Source organism: Lissotriton vulgaris, chromosome 8 (genome assembly GCF_964263255.1).
Source record: "Lissotriton vulgaris chromosome 8, aLisVul1.2, whole genome shotgun sequence".
NCBI lineage: Eukaryota > Metazoa > Chordata > Amphibia > Caudata > Salamandridae > Lissotriton > Lissotriton vulgaris.
Genome location: NC_141696.1, coordinates 63300017 through 63308868, shown reverse-complemented (window position 1 = coordinate 63308868; position 8852 = coordinate 63300017).

The window sequence follows — 8852 nt, the reverse complement described above, 5'->3', positions numbered from 1 at the left end:
TCAGCCCAACGTAGTTGGTTGACTCTTTCGAGAAGGTAGCAATCAAGATCCAGGGGGTATTACAGCGCTCCCTCTTGGGGATGCTCATCCAATCTCTTTGAACCCATATCATCCAACCATACGCCCTTTATTGCCAGCTATAGTAGAAAATAACCTTGAATTAGCAAACAGATTTCTCCCCCTGTGTCAGCTAGATACTAATGACTTACGAACAGAACACTTCCCTTTGCATGGTTTGCTTCCACCCATTGAGAGCGTCTGTACCAAGTGTTTAACAATGCGGGAGGAAGCTGGATCCAAGAAAATCTCTAAGGTACTGAGCTGGAATATAGCGGGTTTAAAGAACAAAATAGATGACCCGAGCTGGCTTGGTCTGATGAGGGAGTACGATTTGGTAGGGCCTCAAGAAACCTGGGAAACTGAGAATACACTCTGGCTTGATGGTTACACAACTTACTCATAGGCCGCACGTCCCTCTGTAGCTGGTAAACCAAAGGGTGGCTTAACAACCTTGATTTCCTTAAACCACTGTAAACTGGATTCTGGGTCCGTCAATTGTCTTGTGGTTGAGATTACTCCAGCGAATGCACCCAAACTACTTGATAACTCTTTTGAAAAATCTTCTGTAAATGAACATTTATGCAGTCTAAATCACTTTTTAGACTCATACAGGGAAAAACAAACCATCCCGTTTTTGATCATTTTATAGGGTGGTTTTAATATTCGTTTGTGCAAATAAAACTGCCTGGTTACTGAGGACCTTGGTCCGGGGAACTATTCAGAGACACACTTTGAACATACACAACAAGGTGGTTATTTAGAGGATTTTTTAGAGGAATTTGGCCTGTTATATCCTAACCTTACAAATAAAGAGGCTGGTATCTCGTCCTTTAAGGGAAGGGGCATGAACTCAACAATTGATTATATATTTGTAAATGCTGTTTTACTACCGTTGGTATCTAACTATGCTGCTCCATGGCCACATTTTAGTGATGATAACCCCATACACATCACATTACGAGGGTGTTTACCGGATGCACCTAAAACAATGTGTTTTGTCCTAGCCCCTACTCAAATCGTTCAAGGTAGTACTGGATCTTTTTTAAGTGACTTATTTAATACTGTTGGGAATGAGATGATAGGATATGCAAGCAAGTGGCCAGCACTCTCTCATACCCTAACAAAGAATTTACTTATAATAGGGAGAGTTGGTTTGATCATAAGTGTAATATCCTCAATCCGCTGTCCTGCGCTTTAGGCTCTCCTATGGCCTCAGGTACAGTAGCATGAGGAGGGGACAGTTCACCCCGGGTGGCCCCTTGCATTTTGGCAGAAGCTGCTTCTGATTTATTCTCCCTATTTTTGCCGGCCAATGGTGTTTTAGGTGTAGCAACGGGGGCCCTTCTCCCCTGCATCCTCTCGCTACAAGGTCTTTGGTACAAGGCGGTTTCTGTATTACTGTGGTAGGTTGTTGCCTCCCACCATACCCTATTTCTCCCTTTGGGTCCTGCCACCACATTGGTGGTAAATCTCCTATAGATGGGCCACCCCCAGTCAATCCACCCCCTCGAGACTTTCATATCTATTGCTTACCGAGATGTTGAATAAGGAGTGCCTAAAGGAAGCTCCCCGACTGGCTTCACTTGGGTGAGCCAAACCAGATATAGATGGTATAGCACACTCTCTGCTAGTTATTTGGTGTTTCCAACAGTAAATGGATTCTTAAAATTGATAATTATACACTCTGGAGTGGTGTAGCTCACTGGTTACTGGTTAGAGGCGGGAGACCCGGAAGCAGAGGACGGCCCGGGACCAGGGTTGAATCCCCGACGCGGCAGGATCGTGAACCAGGGTCAGCGGACTCGATAATTCTCGCCTCGGTGCCTACTCTAACCAGGGATCACACTCGGCAACTCTGGGCATTAGCTTGCCTCATCTCCACAACGGCCCCCCACAAACGTCGGGGATGCCTGGTTTCACCTTGGAGATACCCAGGAGGGAACATCTCACAGGGAAAGCCAGGACAGGTTCCCCAGCGGTCTATAGCACCAGGACGCCTCCGGGTAGTAGTGCGCTTTACAAGACACACACATTTACATTTACATTTACTCCCCTTTGTCTGTTATTGGGCTAGGTCCAATAACCCTACTCTTCGAACCGTTGAAATCTCTCCAGCTCAAGCGTATTCAAAGTGATTATACATAGCCAACCAAAATATGCATTTATTTCTGAGCTCAAATTGGGTTTCCTTTGTATTGGGTATGATTAGAGGGGCTCCAGTCAGAATCTCTACATAAGGTGCACAGGCCGGGGGTAATTTGATTTTAGGCAGATCGCTATTTGCACTCATGTATCCCTCTACAAGATGGGCTTCTGCAGGTTGCCTCCCCTTACACTTGCTACATCCAGGGCATGAAAAATAGGGTTGACACACTGCCTATCATTAGGGGCTGACATCCTGGCACGTTTTCACTCCCCCTTTGGGTACTACGATCTCCCTTTGGGTACTACGATCCCCTACTCTTGAAGTATTAGCAGGACCCACAGAAAGACATCTCCCCTCCCCCCTCGAGTGGGCTATGTTTGGAAAATCCACCTGGCAACCTTTATCGCTTCTTTCTACTGTAGTGCTAGTGGGGCCAATTTGGTGGACCTATGTCCCTAATTCCCTTGCTACTAGTGCTTTCTCCAGCTTTGCAAACCTGCTAGATAAGGGAGCCAGTTCTTCCCTTATAGTGGCTTGCACTTTGGTGTGCAGGTCTTTTTCCGTCTAATGTACCTTCACATACTTTCTTATTTTTAGAGCCCGCCTCAACTGATGATTTACCTTTGCCCGGGTTGATGTTATGCATTGTGATTTTAGACTTGCTGGGACCTTTTTTAGTGGGAACTTCCTGAAGAGACTGCTCAATGGACTCAACTAAAGTCGTTTGGCGCATGGCAGATGACGGGGCCGGGTCTGGTGACAAAGTGGGCTTATCCGGGGTAAGAGACAGTCACCTCTCCATTTCGGTGTCCACTTTCCAAATTGCCCTCTGCAACATTTTATCTATTGATGTAGGTGGTAGCGTTGGGGTACGGGCACATTTACTACTGCCAGTGCCTATTTTTACCCCATTTTACTACCCACTCGTGCACTGCTACTCCTACGTTCCATCCACATAATAGATTTACACTATTTAGACTTATGGGCAGGAGACTAAACACCTATTACCACCCACTTACAGCATACAGCAAACAAAGATTGTGCTAGTCTTTCCACTTCCCAATTTACAAATTAAATGGAGACAGTCCTCCATTTGGTTGCTGGACAAAAGTTCCCAGGTAGTTATGCTGGACACCTCTGTACATACAATGTCTCCACAAATGTTGGAAATATTACTACCCAAGTTTACATAGTCGGTGAGTCTGCTGTGGAAAAACCAAGAGGAGTGGCCCTGCCCTGACTCTTCCTGGCAATGACGGGCTAAGACGGGTCGTGCTGCGGAGGGGAAGGCAGCACTATAAGCACGATGGCCACACCTCCCCTTGACCACCGGCACGTGAAGTTGAGGACAAAGGACACTGGGACTTGAAGTCCGTCGATTTTTGCTGTAGCGCTTGGTGGCAGGAAGCGCTAGCTGGCGCAGTCATCAGGACGCCAGAGCTTCTCCCAGCCCAGATGATCTTCACAACAGCCCCAAGGAAAGAGGGGCAAAGACGGTAAAACAGCAGCAGCCAAGGAACCCACACCGCGGTGGGGGAGGCAGCGCTATAAGCACGATGGCCACACCCCCTGACACACAGCACCTGAAGTTGAGGGCAAAGGACACTGGGACTTGAAGTGCGTATTTTTCCTGTAGCGCTTGGTGTCAGGAAGCACTAGCTGGGGCAGTCACTAGGACTCCAGAGCCTTTCCCCACCCAGACGATCTTCACAGCAGCCCCAAGGAAAAATGGGCGAAGACGGTAAAACAGCAGATGCCAAGGAACCCACACCGCGGTGGGGGAGGCAGCGCCGTAAGCATGATGGCCACACCTCCTCCTGACCACCGACACCTGAAGTTGAGGGCAAAGGACACTGGGACTTGAAGTCCGTCGAGTTTTGCTGTAGTGCTTGGTTGCAGGAAGCGCTCCCTGGCGCAGTCACCAGGACTCCAGAGCCTCTCCCAGCCCAGACAATCTTCACAGCAGCCCAAGGAAAGAGGGGCAAAGACGGTAAAACAGCAGCAGCCTCCTTGTGCAGGGCTTTGGGACCTTTAAAGGACTCTGTTTTTTTATCTGAGATACCCAGCTCTTTCTCCTGATAGGGTACCTGTCCTCTTTACTTCCAATCTCCTTTCTGGTTCTTGTTGGTCACCATGGTGCACAGCCACTCATCTGCTGTCTCACACAGTTCCCTGTGAGTAGACAGTTTAGAGTCAGCTAGATATTGTGCTAGGCCTGTTGTCCTGCATGGCAGAGTACAGGAGTAGAGCAAGCAGCAACCTGGAGGCCAGCTATGTGTGCCTTTATGAGCAAATTGTAGAACCCCCCATAGATACTTACCTTGTTGCCCTGTATCCAGCTGTCTAATGCCTTCACAGACCTGTCTGCTAAGTCACCACAGGATTGGGTACTGACTTCTGGGGTGTCCCTAAATTTCATTCTACACTGCTCAGGGGTGATAACAAATGTCCTGATCAAGCTTTTTTTATGTAGGAGAAGGACTCAGCTTCGTCTTCCTCTAGGGTCATGAGCATATCTCTCCATGCTACTGGAATCAACTCCCACATGTGTGAACCTTAGTATTAAGAGCTCCCCCCAATCCTTATCTTCAGGGTCCACTCGAAAAGTTGTCAGTCTCTTTTCTATGTTGTCTTGGATCAAACCCACCACCCCTAGACACATCTGTCTCTTTTTAGCTGACACCATCTCTTCTTTCCGCACATGGCCACTTGTTTTTCATGTGCCAACTTCTCTCTGTAAGTGCTGTGTAGGGTGGCTTTCCTGTTTTTAGTCTCCATTTTTGGTAAATTCCGGTGGTATTTTTCGAGTATTTTCCAATGATTTCAGTACCTTAAAAAATGTGCTTATCAGTGGTTACATATTTTTGCGCTATTAAAAACAACAGAGTCAGTGTTTTGCTGGTGTTTATGGAACGTTTTTCTTTTATTATTGCCTGCTTCCTACACAAATAGTGCATGGTATGTAGACAGTGTATGTACTGTGTATATGAATTCCAAATGCATTTTTACAAATCAACCTTATTGTAGTACACCATACAAAATATATTCAGTAAGTCTTTGGTTATACGCGCTCACTCTTTCCTTCCCATGTGAAACTTTATCTGTGTAAAGACCTTCTCAACATTGGGATTTGAAATGGGCAACAGCAAAAAAACAGCCAGTACACAATCTGCTCATTCTGGCCACTGACATAGCTTTCTATGCTGATGCTACCTACTGACAATCTGCTACCTAACTCCTGAGGCAGAAAGCCGGGAGCAACGCTCTTCCTTTTAAAATATTGCTATTACTTTTCGTTTTATTTTGCTACTGTTTTATATATTGCACTCATACTTTGGCTCATACCTTTCTGCCGCACTGTCCTTGCCGCTCATCCGCGAACAGCCGATTAGGTGCTGTCTTCGGGTGCGACAGGAGGTCCGCCATCTTGGGGATAGCCCAGGGTTGGCGTTGCCGCTTCCTCACGCCCGACCCCGAGCACAGCTGATTCTAATCGTAGCACAGTTTATAAGTCGCGCCCTGCCCCTCGCACGCACTACTGACAATCTGCTACCTAACTCCTGAGGCGGAAAGCCGGGAGCAACGCTCTTCCTTTTAAAACATTGCTATTGCTTTTCGTTTTATTTTGCTACTGTTTTATATATTGCACTCGCACTTTGGCTCATACCTTTCCGCCGCACTGTCCTTGCCGCTCTTCCCCGAACAGCCGATTAGGTGCTGTCTTTGGGTGCGACAGGGGGTCCGCCATCTTGAGGATAGCCCAGGGTTGGCGTTGCAGCTTCCTCACGACTGACCCTGAGCACAGCTGATTCTAATCGTAGCACAGTTTATAAGTCGCGCCCCGCCCCTCGCGTGCACTACTGACAATCTGCTACCTAACTCCTGAGGCGGAAAGCCAGGAGCAACGCTCTTCCTTTTAAAATATTGCTATTACTTTTTGTTTTATTTTGCTACGGTTTTAAATATTGCACTCGCACTTTGGCTCATACCTTTCTGCCGCACTATCCTTGCCACTCATCCCCGAACAGCCGATTAGGTGCTGTCTTCGGGTGCGACAGGAGGTCCGCCATCTTGGGGATAGCCCAGGGTTGGCGTTGCAGCTTCCTCACGCCCGACCCTGAGCACAGCTGATTCTAATCATAGCACAGTTTATAAGTCGCGCCCCGCCCCTTGCGTGCACTACTGACAATCTGCTACCTAACTCCTGAGGCGGAAAGCCGGGAGCAACGCTCTTCCTTTTAAAATATTGCTATTACTTTTTGTTTCATTTTGCTACTGTTTTAAATATTGCACTCGCACTTTGGCTTATACCTTTCTGCTGCACTGTCCTTGCCACTCATCCCCGAACAGTCGATTAGGTGCTGTCTTCGGGTGCGACAGGGAGTCCGCCATCTTGGGGATAGCCCAGGGTTGGCGTTGCAGCTTCCTCACGCCCGACCCTGAACACAGCTGATTCTAATCGTAGCACAGTTTATAAGTCGCGCCCCGCCCCTCGTGCACACTACTGACAATCTGCTACCTAACTCCTGAGGCGGAAAGCCGGGAGCAACTCTCTTCCTTTTAAAATATTGCTATTACTTTTAGTTTTATTTTGCTACTGTTTTAACTATTGCACTCGCACTTTGGCTCATACCTTTCTGCCGCACTGTCCTTGCCACTCATCCCCGAACAGCCGATTAGGTGCTGTCTTCGGGTGCGACAGGAGGTCCGCCATCTTGGGGATAGCCCAGGGTTGGCGTTGCAGCTTCCTCATGCCTGACCCTGAGCACATTAAAATTGTGCATCCCCTTCCGGCCACGCAGCGGACGTGCGCAGCGGGCGCGCCGATGGCGCGCCAAAGGCAAGGCCGTCTGCACCGGTCCGCGATGGGCCGGGACCAGGGGCCACCCACCTAACTTCCTCCCTGATCTACTCCTCGAAGGACCTGTTGCACCTTCGTAGCACTGCCAGTCCCCTTAGTCCTTCCATGGTCAAACATCTTACTCAACTAAGTATCTATCAGTCCCCGCCTACTATGCCTTGTGAGCCTTCTCCACCCAGCCGACCTAAAGCCAACATTGTACAACACTTATTTATCTGCTATCTCAATATAAGATCACTCGTAAAACATCAACTGGATATTTTCCTTTTCCTAGTTGATCAAAAACCTGACATTCTCATTCTTCGGAGAAGTGGCTTAACACGGACTCCTCATCTGACATCTTGGCAGCACTCCCTGAGAACTACTATATTTTTCAGGTGGACCGCGTCCCGGGTAAAATGGGTGGTGGAGTTGCGGCCATTATAAACAAACAGCTAGTATTCACCAAATTGACGTCACTCGACCTTCCAGCAGTCGACAATTTGGTGATTAGGTTCGATTCTGGGCCAGATACTTTTCTATGTATACTAATGTATAGACCCCCCCAAAGTATGCCCTCCTTCCCACTTTCCTTTTGCGATCAGCTGGCTATGTTGGTCACTGATTACACTAAGATCCTGTTGGTTGGTGACTTCAATTATTGGCTGGATAAGGGGTCCGGAGACCCGGCAGAAAACGAATTTGGGGATCTCCTTACAGGACTTAATTTCAGCCACCATATGGATGTTGCCACACATATTAAAGGGCACACGCTGGATCATATTTGGAGCTCCAATCTCAGTGTTTCATTTCCTACGATCTCTCCGTGTATAGGGTCTGATCACTTTTTGATCCAATTCCATATATCCATCCCTAAGCCCTCCATTAACACTGCAATTAAAAGAGGCATGATTAGGAAGTGGGGTTCTTTGGATACCTCTGCTTTCCTTTACAGTCTGCAAAATACTATTCCTGTCAAGCATGATAACCTTAATCAATCTGCAGCTGATATCTCTGAATGGCTTGTTAAAGCCAGCAATACACACGCCCCTTTAAAAATGTCAAAAACTCTGCGTCATGCTGACGCCCACAAATGGTTCTCCCCAGATCTCAGGGCAAAAAAACTCATTGTTCGCCAGAAAGAACGCGAGTGGAGACGGCAATATTATCCTTCTGTGAAAACCCAATTCTTGGTTGCCCGTTCCACCTATATGAAGGCCATTCTTTCAGCCAAAGCAGAATTCTTTTCTACAATTATTGAACGTTCCACCAATAGGTCGAAGAACATTTTTTCTATTGTCTATAAACTTACCAACCCGGCAAGAACTCTGCCCAAACCTAAAGCTACACAAGAATTTAGCGACACCCTCAATAAATACTTTCAAGACAAAATTAGGCTTATAAAGTCTAGCATTTCAGTTACCCGCCCCATTGGGAAACATCCTTTACAACGCAACTTTTACCACACAGTGCCTTTACGACGCAACTTTTACAACGCAAACCATTACAACGCATTGCTCTGGGGGGCGCTCTAGGACAGGGAATACGTTTAATTTACTATCCAACACCTTCCCTAGTGTCCACGGGGACTGGAGTTGGAATAGTAAATTAAACTATTCACTATCCAGCACCCCAAAGCGCTATGCGTTGTAAAGGTTTTCATTGTAAAAACCGCGTTGTAAAGGCATGCGTGGTAACAGCCTGCATTGTAATGTCATACATCCCTCACCATTCCCCATGATGCCATCATCTTCTCCAACACTTCCTTCCTTGACTCCTTCCCTCTGCTGGATGTCACGTCCTTGC